Source organism: Triturus cristatus, chromosome 7 (assembly GCF_964204655.1).
Source record: "Triturus cristatus chromosome 7, aTriCri1.1, whole genome shotgun sequence".
NCBI classification, from domain to species: Eukaryota; Metazoa; Chordata; class Amphibia; order Caudata; family Salamandridae; genus Triturus; species Triturus cristatus.
This window is the reverse complement of record NC_140590.1, coordinates 1456093865-1456113234: the sequence shown is the minus strand read 5'-3', so window position 1 is coordinate 1456113234 and position 19370 is coordinate 1456093865.

Below are 19370 nucleotides of genomic sequence, written 5' to 3'. Positions count from 1 at the left end.
ACACCACTGCACTGCCCAAACCTTGAAACACCACCCCCAGCAAGACCCCCTACACTGGCCGAACACCACTGCCCTAAACCCTGAAACACCAGCCCCATCAGACCCCCTACACTGTCCGAACACCTCTGCCCCAAACCCTGAAACACCAGCCTCAGCACGACCCCCTACACTGCACGAACACTACTGTACTGCCCTAAGCCCTGAAACACCAGCCCCAGCACAACCCCCTACACTGCCCGAAGACCACTGCACTGCCCTAAACCCTGAAACACCAGCCCCAGCATGACCCCCTACACTGCCGAAACACTACTGCACAGACCTTAACCCTGAAACACCAGCCCAAGCACGAACCCCTACACTGCCCAAACACCACTGCACTGCCCTAAACTGTGAAACACCTCCACAGCACGACCCCCTACTCTCCCCGAACACCACTGCACTACCCTAAACCCTGAAACACCAGCGCCAGCACGACCCCCTACTCTGCCCGAACACCACTGCACTTCCCTAAACCCTGAAACACCAGCCCCAGCACGACCCCCTACTCTGCCTGAACGCCACTGCACTGCCCTAAACTGTGAAACACCTCCCCAGCACGACCCCCTACTCTGCCCGAATACCACTGCACTGCCCAAACACTGACATACCAGCCCCAGCACGACCCTATACTCTGCCCGAACACCACTGCACTGCCCTACACTGTGAAACACCAGCCCCAGCACGACCCCATTCTCTGCCTGATTACCACTGCACTGCCCTATACCCTGACACACCAACCCCAGCATGACCCCCTGCTCTGCCCGAACACCACTGCACTGCCCTAAACCCTGAAACACCAGCCCCAGCATGACCCCCTACTCTGCCCGAACACCACTGCACTGCCCTAAACCCTGAAACACCACCCCGAGCACGAACCCTACAGTGCCCAAACACCACTGCACTGCCCTAAACCCTGAAACACCAGCCCCAGCATGACCCCCTACACTGCCCGAACACCACTGCACTTTCATAAACCATGAAACACCACCCCCTGCACAATCCCCTAGACTGCCCGAACACCACTGCACTGCCTTAATCCCTGAAGCACCACGCCCAGCATGACCTCCTACACCGCCCGAACACGACTGCTCTGCCCTAAAACCCTGAAACACCACAGTCAGCATGACCCACTATACCGCCCATACACCACTGATCTGCCCTAAACACTGAAACACCAGCCCCAGCATGACCCCCTACACTGCCGGATCACCACTGCACTGCCCTAAACCCTGAAACACCAGCCCCAGCATGACCCACTACACTGCCCGAATACCACTGCGCTGCCCTAAACCCTGAAACACTACCCCCAGCACGACCCCTACACTGCTCAAACACCACTGCACTGCCCTAAACCCTTAAACACCACCCCGAGCATGACCCCCTACACTGCCCGTACACCACTGCACTGCCCTATACTGTGAAACACCAGCCCCAGCACGACCCAATACTCTGCCTGATCACCATTGCACTGCCCTATACCCTGACACACCAGCCCCATCATGACCCCCTACTCTGCCCGAACACCACTGCACTGCCCTAAACCCTGAAACACCAGCCCCAGCATGACCCCCTACTCTGCCAGAACACCACTGCACTGCCCTAAACCCTGAAACACCAGCCCCAGCAGGACCGCCTACTCTACCCGGCAACCACTGCACTGCCCTAAACCCTGAAACACCAGCCCCAGCATGACCCCCTACACTGCGTGAAAACCACTGCACTGCCCTAAACCCTGAAACACCAGCCCCAGCACAACCCCCTACACTGCCTGAAGACGACTGCACTGCCCTAAACCCTGAAACACCAGCCCCAGCACGACCCCCTACACTGCCCGAACACTACTGTACTGCCCTAAACCCTGAAATACTATCCCTAGCACGACCCTATACTGCTCGAACACCACTGCACTGCCCTAAACCCTGAAACACCACCACGAGCATGACCCCCTACACTGCCCGAACACCACTGAACTTCCCTAAACCCTGAAATACTACCCCGGCAAGACCCCCTCCACTGCTAGAATACCACTGCACTGCCTTATTCCCTGATACACTACTACAGCAAGACCCCCTACACTGCCTGAACACCACTCTCCTAAACCCTGAAACATTACCCCCAGCAAGACCCCCTACATTGCCCGACCACCACTGCCCTAAACCCTGAAACACCAGCACAAGCATGACCCCCTACTCTGCCCGAACACCACTGCACTTCCCTAAACCCTGAAACACCAGCCCCAGCACGACCCCCTACTCTGCCTGAACGCCACTGCACTGCCCTAAACTGTGAAACACCTCCCCAGCACCACCCCCTACTCTGCCCGAATACCACTGCACTGCCCAAACACTGACATACCAGCACCAGCACGACCCTATACTCTGCCCGAACACCACTGCACTGCCCTACACTGTGAAACACCAGCCCCAGCACGACCCCATTCTCTGCCTGATTACCACTGCACTGCCCTATACCCTGACACACCAACCCCAGCATGACCCCCTGCTCTGCCCGAACACCACTGCACTGCCCTAAACCCTGAAACACCAGCCCCAGAATGACCCCCTACTCTGCCCGAACACCACTGCACTGCCCTAAACCCTGAAACACCAGCCCCAGCATGACCCCCTACACTGCCCGAACACCACTGCACTTTCATAAACCATGAAACACCACCCCCTGCACAATCCCCTACACTGCCCGAACACCACTGCACTGCCTTAATCCCTGAAGCACCACGCCCAGCATGACCTCCTACACCGCCCGAACACGACTGCTCTGCCCTAAAACCCTGAAACACCACAGTCAGCATGACCCACTATACCGCCCATACACCACTGATCTGCCCTAAACACTGAAACACCAGCCCCAGCATGACCCCCTACACTACAGGATCACCACTGCACTGCCCTAAACCCTGAAACACCAGCCCCAGCATGACCCACTACACTGCCCGAACACCACTGCACTGCCCTAAACCCTGAAACACTACCCCCAGCATGACCCCTACACTGCTCAAACACCACTGCATTGCCCTAAACCCTTAAACATCACCCCGAGCATGACCCCCTACACTGCCCGTACACCACTGCACTGCCCTATACTGTGAAACACCAGCCCCAGCACGACCCAATACTCTGCCTGATCACCATTGCACTGCCCTATACCCTGACACACCAGCCCCATCATGACCCCCTACTCTGCCCGAACACCACTGCACTGCCCTAAACCCTGAAACACCAGCCCCAGCATGACCCCCTACACTGCCAGAACACCACTGCACTGCCCTTAACCCTGAAACACCAGCCCCAGCAGGACCGCCTACTCTACCCGGCAACCACTGCACTGCCCTAAACCCTGAAACACCAGCCCCAGCATGACCCCCTACACTGCGTGAAAACCACTGCACTGCCCTAAACCCTGAAACACGAGCCCCAGGACGACCCCCTACTCTGCCCGAAGTCAACAGAACTGCCCTAAACCCTGAATTACCACCCCCAGCAAGACCCCCTCTACTGCCCGAACACCACTGCCCTAAACCCTGAAACACCAGCCCCAGCACAACCCCCTACACTGCCTGAAGACGACTGCACTGCCCTAAACCCTGAAACACCAGCCCCAGCACGACCCCCTACACTGCCCGAACACTACTGTACTGCCCTAAACCCTGAAATACTATCCCTAGCACGACCCTACACTGCTCGAACACCACTGCACAGCCCTAAACCCTGAAACACCACCACGAGCATGACCCCCTACACTGCCCGAACACCACTGAACTTCCCTAAACCCTGAAATACTACCCCGGCAAGACCCCCCACACTGCTAGAATACCACTGCACTGCTTTATTCCCTGATACACTACTACAGCAAGACCCCCTACACTGCCTGAACACCACTCTCCTAAACCCTGAAACATTACCCCCAGCAAGACCCCCTACATTGCCCGACCACCACTGCCCTAAACCCTGAAACACCAGCACAAGCATGACCCCCTACACTGCCTGAACAGCACTACACTGCCCTAAACCCTGAAACACCAGCCCCAGCACGACCCCCTACACTGCCAGAACACCAGTGCACTGCCCTACACTGTGAAACGCCAGCCCAAGCATGACCCCCTTGTTGCAATCAAACGAAGTTATAAATGTGGTAGATCCAAGTAGGCAAATCTTCGGCTGTCTTTCTTGTATGTTACCAGTTTCTAGAAGGTACAAAATTAACAATGGTTTGCTCAGGATGCTCGTAGTTAATGCTGTGTCTCTCCAGCATGTCCATTAATAATTCAACTGTTGGAATGAATTTCATTAAGGAGAGTGAAACACCCAAAGTAGGCTGTCCGGTTGATGGAGGACACTGGTGGGACGAAATGGGCGTTCTTCTCCTATCTTCAAATTTAACTTTCTCCAAGTAGTTACTTTTCCAATCATCTTGTTGTAAATTCAAAATCTTCACTTCAGGTAAGCAGGAAACAGTACACGCAGGGTTTTTTATCCAGATCGTCGCCAATGTTGCAATCAAACGAAGTTATAAATGTGGTAGATCCAAGTAGTTGTTTATTGGTTGATGATAAGATGGTAGTTACATAGTAGATGAGTTAGATCAGGTATGTATATGGTGATGTACAGTCCATATATGGTCCCACCAGGAACTGCATCTCTGCTGCTCAGCCCACTCTCTCCAACTGTCATACCTCCCAGTCAGGCAGGCACACCAACATTCCAATGGTCATCAGGCATTCCACTCACACACCCAAGCAGACTGGCTAAGCAGCAACACACGTAGATACAACACCCCTACACTGCCCGAACACCACTGCACTGCCCTAAACCCTGAAACACCAGCCCCAGCAGGACCACCTACTCTACCCGACCACCACTGCACTGCCCTAAACCCTGAAACACCAGCCCCAGCATGACCCCCTACACCGCCCGAACACCACTGCACTGCCCTAAACCCTGAAACACCAGCCCCAGCAAGAACCCCTACAATTCCCGAACACCACTGCACTGCCCTAAACGCTGAAATACTAGCCCTAGCACAACCCCCTACTCTGCCCAAACAGCACTACACTGCCCTAAACACTGAAACACGAGCCACAGGACGACCCCCTACTCTCCCCAAACTCAACGGAACTGCCCTAAACCCTGAAACACCACACCCAGCATGACCCCTTACACTGCCCGAACACCACTGCACTGCCCAAAACCTTAAAAAACCACCCCCAGCAAGACCCCCTATACTGCCCGAACACCACTGCCCTAAACCCTGAAACACCAGCCCCAGCACAAACCCTACACTGCCTGAAGACCACTGCACTGCCCCAAACCCTGAAACACCAGTCTCAGCACGACCCCCTACACTGCACGAACACTACTGTACTGCCCAAACCCTGAAACACCAGCCCCAGCATGACCCCCTACACTGCCCGAACACTACTGCACAGCCCTTAACCCTGAAACACCAGCCTAAGCACGAACCTCTACACTGCCCGAACACCACTGCACTGTCCTAAACTGAGAAACACCTCCACAGCACGACCCCCTACTCTTCCCGAACACCACTGCACTGCCCTAAACCCTGAAACACCAGCGCCAGCATGACCCCCTACTCTGCCTGAACACCACTGCACTGCCCTAAACCCTGAAACACCAGCCCCAGCACGACCCCCTACTCTGCCTGAACACCACTGCACTGCCCTAAACTGTGAAACACCTCCCCAGCACAACCCCCTACTCTGCCCGAATACCACTGCACTGCCCAAACACTGAAACACCAGCCCCAGCATGACCCTATACTCTGCCCGAACACCATGGCACTGCCCTAAACCCTGAAACACCAGCCCGAACACAACCCCTACTCAGCCCGAACACCACTGCACTGCCCTATACCCTGAAACACCAGCCCCAGCATGACCCCTACACTGCCCGAACACCACTGCACTGCCCTAAACCCTGAAACACCACCCCCAGCATGACCCCCTACACTGCCCGAACACCACTGCACTGCCCAAAACCCTGAAACACCACCCCCAGCAAGACCCCCTACACTGCCCAAACACCACTGCCCTAAACCCTGAAACACCGGCCCCAGCACAACCCCAAACACTGCCTGAAGACCACTGCACTGCACTAAACCCTAAAACACCAGCCCCAGCACGACCCCCTACACTGTCCGAACACTACTGTACTGCCCTAAACCCTGAAACACCAGCCCCAGCACAACCCCCTACACTGCCCGAAGACCACTGCACTGCCCTAAACCCTGAAACACCAGCCCCAGTACGACCCCCTACACTGCCCGAACATTACTGCACTGCCCTAAACTGTGAAACACCTCCACAGCACGACTCCCTACTCTCCCCGAACACCACTGCACTGACCAAACACTGAAACACCAGCCCCAGCATGACCCTCTACTCTGCCCGAACACCACTGCACTGCCCTAAACCCTGAAACACCAGCCCCAGCACAACCGCCTACTCTGCCCGAACACCACTGAACTGCCCTAAACTCTGAAACACCAGCCCCAGCACAACCCCCTACACTGCCCGAAGACCACTGCACTGCCCTAAACCCTGAAACACCAGCCCCAGCATGACCCCCTACACTGCCCGAACATTACTGCACTGCCCTAAACTGTGATACACCTCCCCAGCATGACCCCCTACTCTGCCCGAACACCACTGCACTGCCCAAACACTGAAACACCAGCCCCAGCATGACCCTCTACTCTGCCCGAACACCACTGCACTGCCCTAAACCCTGAAACACCAGCCTCAGCACAACCGCCTACTCTGCCCGAACACCACTGAACTGCCCTAAACTCTGAAACACCAGCCCCAGCACAACCCCCTTCACTGCCCGATCACCATTACACTGCCTTAAACACTGAAACACCAGCCCCAGCATGACCCCCTACACTGCCCGAACACCACTGCACTGCCCTAAATGCTGAAACACCAGCCCAAGCATGACCCCCTACTCTGCCCGAACACCACTGCACTTCCCTAAACCCTGAAACACCAGCCCCAGCACGACCCCCTACTCTGCCTGAACGCCACTGCACTGCCCTAAACTGTGAAACACCTCCTCAGCACGACCCCCTACTCTGCCCGAATACCACTGCACTGCCCAAACACTGACATACCAGCCCCAGCACGACCCTATACTCTGCCCGAACACCACTGCACTGCCCTACACTGTGAAACACCAGCCCCAGCACGACCCCATTCTCTGCCTGATTACCACTGCACTGCCCTATACCCTGACACACCAACCCCAGCATGACCCCCTGCTCTGCCCGAACACCACTGCACTGCCCTAAACCCTGAAACACCAGCCCCAGCATGACCCCCTACTCTGCCCGAACACCACTGCACTGCCCTAAACCCTGAAACACCACCCCCAGCACGAACCCTACAGTGCCCAAACACCACTGCACTGCCCTAAACCCTGAAACACCAGCCCCAGCATGACCCCCTACACTGCCCGAACACCACTGCACTTTCATAAACCATGAAACACCACCCCCTGCACAATCCCCTACACTGCCCGAACACCACTGCACTGCCTTAATCCCTGAAGCACCACGCCCAGCATGACCTCCTACACCGCCCGAACACGACTGCTCTGCCCTAAAACCCTGAAACACCACAGTCAGCATGACCCACTATACCGCCCATACACCACTGATCTGCCCTAAACACTGAAACACCAGCCCCAGCATGACCCCCTACACTGCAGGATCACCACTGCACTGCCCTAAACCCTGAAACACCAGCCCCAGCATGACCCACTACACTGCCCGAACACCACTGCACTGCCCTAAACCCTGAAACACTACCCCCAGCATGACCCCTACACTGCTCAAACACCACTGCATTGCCCTAAACCCTTAAACATCACCCCGAGCATGACCCCCTACACTGCCCGTACACCACTGCACTGCCCTATACTGTGAAACACCAGCCCCAGCACGACCCAATACTCTGCCTGATCACCATTGCACTGCCCTATACCCTGACACACCAGCCCCATCATGACCCCCTACTCTGCCCGAACACCACTGCACTGCCCTAAACCCTGAAACACCAGCCCCAGCATGACCCCCTACTCTGCCAGAACACCACTGCACTGCCCTTAACCCTGAAACACCAGCCCCAGCAGGACCGCCTACTCTACCCGGCAACCACTGCACTGCCCTAAACCCTGAAACACGAGCCCCAGGACGACCCCCTACTCTGCCCGAAGTCAACAGAACTGCCCTAAACCCTGAATTACCACCCCCAGCAAGACCCCCTCTACTGCCCGAACACCACTGCCCTAAACCCTGAAACACCAGCCCCAGCACAACCCCCTACACTGCCTGAAGACGACTGCACTGCCCTAAACCCTGAAACACCAGCCCCAGCACGACCCCCTACACTGCCCGAACACTACTGTACTGCCCTAAACCCTGAAATACTATCCCTAGCATGACCCTACACTGCTCGAACACCACTGCACAGCCCTAAACCCTGAAACACCACCACGAGCATGACCCCCTACACTGCCCGAACACCACTGAACTTCCCTAAACCCTGAAATACTACCCCGGCAAGACCCCCTACACTGCTAGAATACCACTGCACTGCTTTATTCCCTGATACACTACTACAGCAAGACCCCCTACACTGCCTGAACACCACTCTCCTAAACCCTGAAACATTACCCCCAGCAAGACCCCCTACATTGCCCGACCACCACTGCCCTAAACCCTGAAACACCAGCACAAGCATGACCCCCTACACTGCCTGAACAGCACTACACTGCCCTAAACCCTGAAACACCAGCCCCAGCACGACCCCCTACACTGACAGAACACCAGTGCACTGCCCTACACTGTGAAACGCCAGCCCAAGCATGACCCCCTTGTTGCAATCAAACGAAGTTATAAATGTGGTAGATCCAAGTAGGCAAATCTTCGGCTGTCTTTCTTGTATGTTACCAGTTTCTAGAAGGTACAAAATTAACAATGGTTTGCTCAGGATGCTCGTAGTTAATGCTGTGTCTCTCCAGCATGTCCATTAATAATTCAACTGTTGGAATGAATTTCATTAAGGAGAGTGAAACACCCAAAGTAGGCTGTCCGGTTGATGGAGGACACTGGTGGGACGAAATGGGCGTTCTTCTCCTATCTTCAAATTTAACTTTCTCCAAGTAGTTACTTTTCCAATCATCTTGTTGTAAATTCAAAATCTTCACTTCAGGTAAGCAGGAAACAGTACACGCAGGGTTTTTTATCCAGATCGTCGCCAATGTTGCAATCAAACGAAGTTATAAATGTGGTAGATCCAAGTAGTTGTTTATTGGTTGATGATAAGATGGTAGTTACATAGTAGATGAGTTAGATCAGGTATGTATATGGTGATGTACAGTCCATATATGGTCCCACCAGGAACTGCATCTCTGCTGCTCAGCCCACTCTCTCCAACTGTCATACCTCCCAGTCAGGCAGGCACACCAACATTCCAATGGTCATCAGGCATTCCACTCACACACCCAAGCAGACTGGCTAAGCAGCAACACACGTAGATACAACACCCCTACACTGCCCGAACACCACTGCACTGCCCTAAACCCTGAAACACCAGCCCCAGCAGGACCGCCTACTCTACCCGACCACCACTGCACTGCCCTAAACCCTGAAACACCAGCCCCAGCATGACCCCCTACACTGCCCGAACACCACTGCACTGCCCTAAACCCTGAAACACCAGCCCCAGCAAGAACCCCTACAATTCCCGAACACCACTGCACTGCCCTAAACGCTGAAATACTAGCCCTAGCACAACCCCCTACTCTGCCCAAACAGCACTACACTGCCCTAAACACTGAAACACGAGCCCCAGGACGACCCCCTACTCTCCCCAAACTCAACGGAACTGCCCTAAACCCTGAAACACCACACCCAGCATGACCCCTTACACTGCCCGAACACCACTGCACTGCCCAAAACCTGAAAAAACCACCCCCAGCAAGACCCCCTATACTGCCCGAACACCACTGCCCTAAACCCTGAAACACCAGCCCCAGCACAAACCCTACACTGCCTGAAGACCACTGCACTGCCCCAAACCCTGAAACACCAGTCTCAGCACGACCCCCTACACTGCACGAACACTACTGTACTGCCCAAACCCTGAAACACCAGCCCCAGCATGACCCCCTACACTGCCCGAACACTACTGCACAGCCCTTAACCCTGAAACACCAGCCTAAGCACGAACCTCTACACTGCCCGAACACCACTGCACTGTCCTAAACTGAGAAACACCTCAACAGCACAACCCCCTACTCTTCCCGAACACCACTGCACTGCCCTAAACCCTGAAACACCAGCGCCAGCATGACCCCCTACTCTGCCTGAACACCACTGCACTGCCCTAAACCCTGAAACACCAGCCCCAGCACGACCCTATACTCTGCCCGAACACCACTGCACTGCCCTACACTGTGAAACACCAGCCCCAGCACGACCCCATTCTCTGCCTGATTACCACTGCACTGCCCTATACCCTGACACACCAACCCCAGCATGACCCCCTGCTCTGCCCGAACACCACTGCACTGCCCTAAACTCTGAAACACCAGCCCCAGCATGACCCCCTACTCTGCCCGAACACCACTGCACTGCCCTAAACCCTGAAACACCACCCCCAGCACGAACCCTACAGTGCCCAAACACCACTGCACTGCCCTAAACCCTGAAACACCAGCCCCAGCATGACCCCCTACACTGCCCGAACACCACTGCACTTTCATAAACCATGAAACACCACCCCCTGCACAATCCCCTACACTGCCCGAACACCACTGCACTGCCTTAATCCCTGAAGCACCACGCCCAGCATGACCTCCTACACCGCCCGAACACGACTGCTCTGCCCTAAAACCCTGAAACACCACAGTCAGCATGACCCACTATACCGCCCATACACCACTGATCTGCCCTAAACACTGAAACACCAGCCCCAGCATGACCCCCTACACTGCAGGATCACCACTGCACTGCCCTAAACCCTGAAACACCAGCCCCAGCATGACCCACTACACTGCCCGAACACCACTGCACTGCCCTAAACCCTGAAACACTACCCCCAGCATGACCCCTACACTGCTCAAACACCACTGCATTGCCCTAAACCCTTAAACATCACCCCGAGCATGACCCCCTACACTGCCCGTACACCACTGCACTGCCCTATACTGTGAAACACCAGCCCCAGCACGACCCAATACTCTGCCTGATCACCATTGCACTGCCCTATACCCTGACACACCAGCCCCATCATGACCCCCTACTCTGCCCGAACACCACTGCACTGCCCTAAACCCTGAAACACCAGCCCCAGCATGACCCCCTACTCTGCCAGAACACCACTGCACTGCCCTTAACCCTGAAACACCAGCCCCAGCAGGACCGCCTACTCTACCCGGCAACCACTGCACTGCCCTAAACCCTGAAACACGAGCCCCAGGACGACCCCCTACTCTGCCCGAAGTCAACAGAACTGCCCTAAACCCTGAATTACCACCCCCAGCAAGACCCCCTCTACTGCCCGAACACCACTGCCCTAAACCCTGAAACACCAGCCCCAGCACAACCCCCTACACTGCCTGAAGACGACTGCACTGCCCTAAACCCTGAAACACCAGCCCCAGCACGACCCCCTACACTGCCCGAACACTACTGTACTGCCCTAAACCCTGAAATACTATCCCTAGCACGACCCTACACTGCTCGAACACCACTGCACAGCCCTAAACCCTGAAACACCACCACGAGCATGACCCCCTACACTGCCCGAACACCACTGAACTTCCCTAAACCCTGAAATACTACCCCGGCAAGACCCCCTACACTGCTAGAATACCACTGCACTGCTTTATTCCCTGATACACTACTACAGCAAGACCCCCTACACTGCCTGAACACCACTCTCCTAAACCCTGAAACATTACCCCCAGCAAGACCCCCTACATTGCCCGACCACCACTGCCCTAAACCCTGAAACACCAGCACAAGCATGACCCCCTACACTGCCTGAACAGCACTACACTGCCCTAAACCCTGAAACACCAGCCCCAGCACGACCCCCTACACTGCCAGAACACCAGTGCACTGCCCTACACTGTGAAACGCCAGCCCAAGCATGACCCCCTTGTTGCAATCAAACGAAGTTATAAATGTGGTAGATCCAAGTAGGCAAATCTTCGGCTGTCTTTCTTGTATGTTACCAGTTTCTAGAAGGTACAAAATTAACAATGGTTTGCTCAGGATGCTCGTAGTTAATGCTGTGTCTCTCCAGCATGTCCATTAATAATTCAACTGTTGGAATGAATTTCATTAAGGAGAGTGAAACACCCAAAGTAGGCTGTCCGGTTGATGGAGGACACTGGTGGGACGAAATGGGCGTTCTTCTCCTATCTTCAAATTTAACTTTCTCCAAGTAGTTACTTTTCCAATCATCTTGTTGTAAATTCAAAATCTTCACTTCAGGTAAGCAGGAAACAGTACACGCAGGGTTTTTTATCCAGATCGTCGCCAATGTTGCAATCAAACGAAGTTATAAATGTGGTAGATCCAAGTAGTTGTTTATTGGTTGATGATAAGATGGTAGTTACATAGTAGATGAGTTAGATCAGGTATGTATATGGTGATGTACAGTCCATATATGGTCCCACCAGGAACTGCATCTCTGCTGCTCAGCCCACTCTCTCCAACTGTCATACCTCCCAGTCAGGCAGGCACACCAACATTCCAATGGTCATCAGGCATTCCACTCACACACCCAAGCAGACTGGCTAAGCAGCAACACACGTAGATACAACACCCCTACACTGCCCGAACACCACTGCACTGCCCTAAACCCTGAAACACCAGCCCCAGCAGGACCGCCTACTCTACCCGACCACCACTGCACTGCCCTAAACCCTGAAACACCAGCCCCAGCATGACCCCCTACACTGCCCGAACACCACTGCACTGCCCTAAACCCTGAAACACCAGCCCCAGCAAGAACCCCTACAATTCCCGAACACCACTGCACTGCCCTAAACGCTGAAATACTAGCCCTAGCACAACCCCCTACTCTGCCCAAACAGCACTACACTGCCCTAAACACTGAAACACGAGCCCCAGGACGACCCCCTACTCTCCCCAAACTCAACGGAACTGCCCTAAACCCTGAAACACCACACCCAGCATGACCCCTTACACTGCCCGAACACCACTGCACTGCCCAAAACCTTAAAAAACCACCCCCAGCAAGACCCCCTATACTGCCCGAACACCACTGCCCTAAACCCTGAAACACCAGCCCCAGCACAAACCCTACACTGCCTGAAGACCACTGCACTGCCCCAAACCCTGAAACACCAGTCTCAGCACGACCCCCTACACTGCACGAACACTACTGTACTGCCCAAACCCTGAAACACCAGCCCCAGCATGACCCCCTACACTGCCCGAACACTACTGCACAGCCCTTAACCCTGAAACACCAGCCTAAGCACGAACCTCTACACTGCCCGAACACCACTGCACTGTCCTAAACTGAGAAACACCTCAACAGCACGACCCCCTACTCTTCCCGAACACCACTGCACTGCCCTAAACCCTGAAACACCAGCGCCAGCATGACCCCCTACTCTGCCTGAACACCACTGCACTGCCCTAAACCCTGAAACACCAGCCCCAGCACGACCCCCTACTCTGCCTGAACACCACTGCACTGCCCTAAACTGTGAAACACCTCCCCAGCACAACCCCCTACTCTGCCCGAATACCACTGCACTGCCCAAACACTGAAACACCAGCCCCAGCATGACCCTATACTCTGCCCGAACACCATGGCACTGCCCTAAACCCTGAAACACCAGCCCCAACACAACCCCTACTCAGCCCGAACACCACTGCACTGCCCTAAACCCTGAAACACCAGCCCCAGCATGACCCCTACACTGCCCGAACACCACTGCACTGCCCTAAACCCTGAAACACCACCCCCAGCATGACCCCCTACACTGCCCGAACACCACTGCACTGCCCAAAACCCTGAAACACCACCCCCAGCAAGACCCCCTACACTGCCCGAACACCACTGCCCTAAACCCTGAAACACCGGCCCCAGCACAACCCCAAACACTGCCTGAAGACCACTGCACTGCACTAAACCCTAAAACACCAGCCCCAGCACGACCCCCTACACTGTCCGAACACTACTGTACTGCCCTAAACCCTGAAACACCAGCCCCAGCACAACCCCCTACACTGCCCGAAGACCACTGCACTGCCCTAAACCCTGAAACACCAGCCCCAGTACGACCCCCTACACTGCCCGAACATTACTGCACTGCCCTAAACTGTGAAACACCTCCACAGCACGACTCCCTACTCTCCCCGAACACCACTGCACTGACCAAACACTGAAACACCAGCCCCAGCATGACCCTCTACTCTGCCCGAACACCACTGCACTGCCCTAAACCCTGAAACACCAGCCCCAGCACAACCGCCTACTCTGCCCGAACACCACTGAACTGCCCTAAACTCTGAAACACCAGCCCCAGCACAACCCCCTACACTGCCCGAAGACCACTGCACTGCCCTAAACCCTGAAACACCAGCCCCAGCATGACCCCCTACACTGCCCGAACATTACTGCACTGCCCTAAACTGTGATACACCTCCCCAGCATGACCCCCTACTCTGCCCGAACACCACTGCACTGCCCAAACACTGAAACACCAGCCCCAGCATGACCCTCTACTCTGCCCGAACACCACTGCACTGCCCTAAACCCTGAAACACCAGCCTCAGCACAACCGCCTACTCTGCCCGAACACCACTGAACTGCCCTAAACTCTGAAACACCAGCCCCAGCACAACCCCCTTCACTGCCCGATCACCATTACACTGCCTTAAACACTGAAACACCAGCCCCAGCATGACCCCCTACACTGCCCGAACACCACTGCACTGCCCTAAATGCTGAAACACCAGCCCAAGCACGACCCCCTACTCTGCCCGAACACCACTGCACTGCCCTAAACCCTGAAACACCAGATCCAGCACGGCCCCCTACTCTGCACGAATACCACTGCACTGCCCTAAACCCTGAAACACCACACCCAGCATGACCCCCTACACTGCCCGAACACCACTGCATTGCCCGATGCTCTGAAACACCACCCCCAGCAAGACGCCCTTCACTGCCCGAACACCACTGCCTTAAACTCTGAAACACCAGTGCCAGCACGACCCCCTACACTGCCCGAACACCACTGCACTGTCCTAAACCCTGAAACACCAGCACCAGCAAGAACCCCTACAATGCCCGAACACCACAGCCCTAAACCCTGAAACACCACCCGCTGCAAGACCCCCTACACTGCCTGGACACCACTGCCCTGCCCTAACCCCTGAAACACCACCCACTGCATGACCCCCTACACTGCCCGAACACCACTGCACTGCCCTATACCCAGAAACACCATCCCCAGCACGACCCCCTACATTGCCCGAACATCACTGCTCTGCCGTAAACCCTGAAACACCACCCCCAGCACAACCCCCTACACTGCCCGAACACCGGTGCACTGCCCTACACTGTGAAACACCAGCCCCAGCCCCAGCATGACCCCCTACGCTGCCCGAACACCACTCCACTGCCCTAAACCCTGAAACACCAGCCCCAGCAGGACCGCCTACTCTACCCGACCACCACTGCACTGCCCTAAACCCTGAAACACCAGCCCCAGCATGACCCCCTACACTGCCCGAACACCACTGCACTGCCTTAAACCATGAAAAACCAGCCCCAGCAAGAACCCCTACACTTCCCGAACACCACTGCACTGCCCTAAATGCTGAAACACCAGCCCTAGCATGACCCCCTACTCTACCCAAACACCACTGCACTGCCCTAAACACTGAAACACGAGCCCCTGGACGACCCCCTACTCTGCCCGAACTCAACGGAACTGCCTTGAACCCTGAAACACTACACCCAGCATGACCCCTTACACTGCCCGAACACCACTGCACTGCCCAAAACCTTGAAACATCACCCCCAGCAAGACCCTCTATACTGCCCGACCACCACTGCCCTAAACCCTGAAACACCAGCCCCAGCACAACCCCTACACTGCCTGAAGACCACTGCACTGCCCCAAACCCTGAAACACCAGCCTCAGCACGACCCCCTACATTGCACGAACACTACTGTACTGCCCTAAACCCTAAAACACCAGCCCCAGCACAACCCCCTACACTGCCCGAAGACCACTGCACTGCTCAAAACCCTGAAACACCAGCCCCAGCACGACCCCCTACACTGCCCGAACACTACTGCAGAGCCCTTAACACTGAAACACCAGCCCAAGCACGAACCCCTACACTGCCCGAACACCACTGCACTGCCCTAAACTGTGAAACACCTCCACAGCACAACCCCCTACTCTCCCCAAACACCACTGCACTGCCCTAAACCCTGAAACACCAGCGCCAGCATGACCCTCTACTCTGCCGGAACACCACTGCACTGCCCTAAACCCTGAAACACCAGCCACAGCACGACCCCCTACTCTGCCTGAACACCACTGCACTGCCCTAAACTGTGAAACACCTCCCCAGCACGACCCCCTACTCTGCCCGAATACCACTGCACTGCCCAAACACTGAAACACCAGCCCCAGCACGACCCTATACTCTGCCCGAACACCGCTGCACTGCCCTAAACCCTGAAACACCAGCCCCAACACAACCCCCTACTCAGCCCGAACACCACTGCACTGCCCTAAACCCTGAAACACCAGCCCCAGCATGACCCCTACACTGCCCGAACACCACTGCACTGCCCTAAACCCTGAAACACCACCTCCAGCATGACCCCCTACACTGCCCGAACACCACTGCACTGCCCAAAACCCTGAAACACCACCCCCAGCAAGACCCCCTACACTGCCCGAACACCACTGTACTGCCCTAAACCCTGAAACACCAGCCCCAGCAGAAACCCCTACACCGCCCGAAGACCACTGCACTGCCCTAAACCCTGAAACACCAGCCCCAGCACAACCCCCTACACTGCCCGAACATTACTGCACTGCCCTAAACTGTGAAACACCTCCACAGCATGACTCCCTACTCTCCCCGAACACCACTGCACTGCCCTAAACCCTGAAACATCAGCCCCAGCATGACCCCCTTCTCTGCCTGAACACCACTGCACTGCCCTAAACTGTGAAACACCTCCCCAGCATGACCCCACTACTCTGCCCGAACATCACTGCACTGCCCAAACACTGAAACACCAGCCCCAGCATGACCCTCTACTCTGCCCGAACACTACTGCACTGCCCTAAACCCTGAAACACCAGCCCCAGCACAACCGCCTACTCTGCCCGAACACCACTGAACTGCCCTAAACTCTGAAACACCAGCCCCAGCACAACCCCCTTCACTGCCCGATCACCATTACACTGCCTTAAACACTGAAACACCAGCCCCAGCATGTTCCCCTAACCTTCCCTAACACCACTGCACTGCCCTAAATGCTGAAACACCAGCCCCAGCACGATCCCTACACTGCCCAAACACCACTGCACTACCCTAAACCCTGAAACACCAGCCCCAGCACGACCCCCTACACTGCCCGAGCACCACTGCACTGCACTAAACCCTAAAATACCACGCCAAGCAACAACCCCCTACACTGCCCGAACACAACTGCACTGCCCTAAACCCTGAAACACCATCCCCAGCATGACCCCCTACTCTGCCCGAACACCACTGCACTGCCCTAAACCCTGAAACACCACCCCCAGCACAACCGTCTACACTGCCCTAACACCACTGCACTACCCTAAACCCTGAAACACCACCCCCAGCACGACCCCCTACACTGCCCGAACACCATTGCACTGCCATAAACCCTGAAACACCACCCCCAGCATGACCCCCTACACTGCCCGAACACCACTGCACTGCCCTAAACCCTGAAACACCACCCCCAGAATGACCCTCTACACTGTACGAACACCACTGCTCTGCCCTAAACCCTGAAACACCATCTCCTGCAAGACCCCCTACACTGCACGAACACCACTGCACTGCCCTAAATCCTGAAACACCCCCCCAGCATGTCCACCTACACTGCACGAACACCACTGCACTGCCCTAAACCCTGAAACACCCCCCAGCATGACTACCTATACTGCCCGAACACCACTGCACTGCCCTAAACCCTGAAACACCATCCCCTGCAAGACCCCCTACACTGCACGAACACCACTGCACTGCCCTAAACCCTGAAACACCCCCCCAGCATGACCCCCTACACTGCACGAACACCACTGCAGTGCCCTAAACCCTAAAACACCAGCCCCAGCATGACCCCCTAGATGTCCTACCTCTGTAGGCATAGTTAGAAACAAGCATTTGAAATACCTTTAAAATTCACTAAAAAAACATAGGTTTCAGGCACGTTATGGTTAGAAATTAGCATTAAAAAAAACTTTGAAATTCACTAAAAAAAACATAGGTTTCAGGCACATTATAGTTAGAAATGAGCATTTAAAAACACCTTTGAAATTCACTGAAAAAACTATAGGTTTTAGGGATACACACTGACCGATTCCTAGGCCTATACACGCATCCAATCATTCACCCATACAGTCACTCATACATTCAGTCACTCATCAATACAACACTATCATATGCACTCATACACCTATACAGACACTCACACACTGCCATATATCCAGAGTTACTCACAAACTTTGTCATGAAAAGAATCTATCATACTTCGATTTACTCACCTATACAGTTATACAGACACAACCTCACTTATTCATACAGATACTAACACATAATTAATCTCTTATAGAATCACTGATACAAATACACAGTCATCCATGCAGCCACTCTCACAATTACTGACTCTCACATATAGTTATTTATATACACCATCAATCACATATACTGCCTTTTACATATGTAGTTACTTGCACATGTACCACTGAGACATCCATTCACTCACCAACACATCCATACACGCACTCACCCACCCATACAGCTGTTTCTACATGCACTCTTGAACCCATGCACCCAGTGAATCAACCACTCACACTTCTATGCACAGAATCATACACCTCCCACCCAACCACACCCACACTCAGGCAGCCATACAAATACTCAGGCAAGCAATCAATAACCCATATAGACACTCATGCAGCTATTCATCAATCCATGCAGCAGCTTACACAACAGACAGACTGATACAGAAT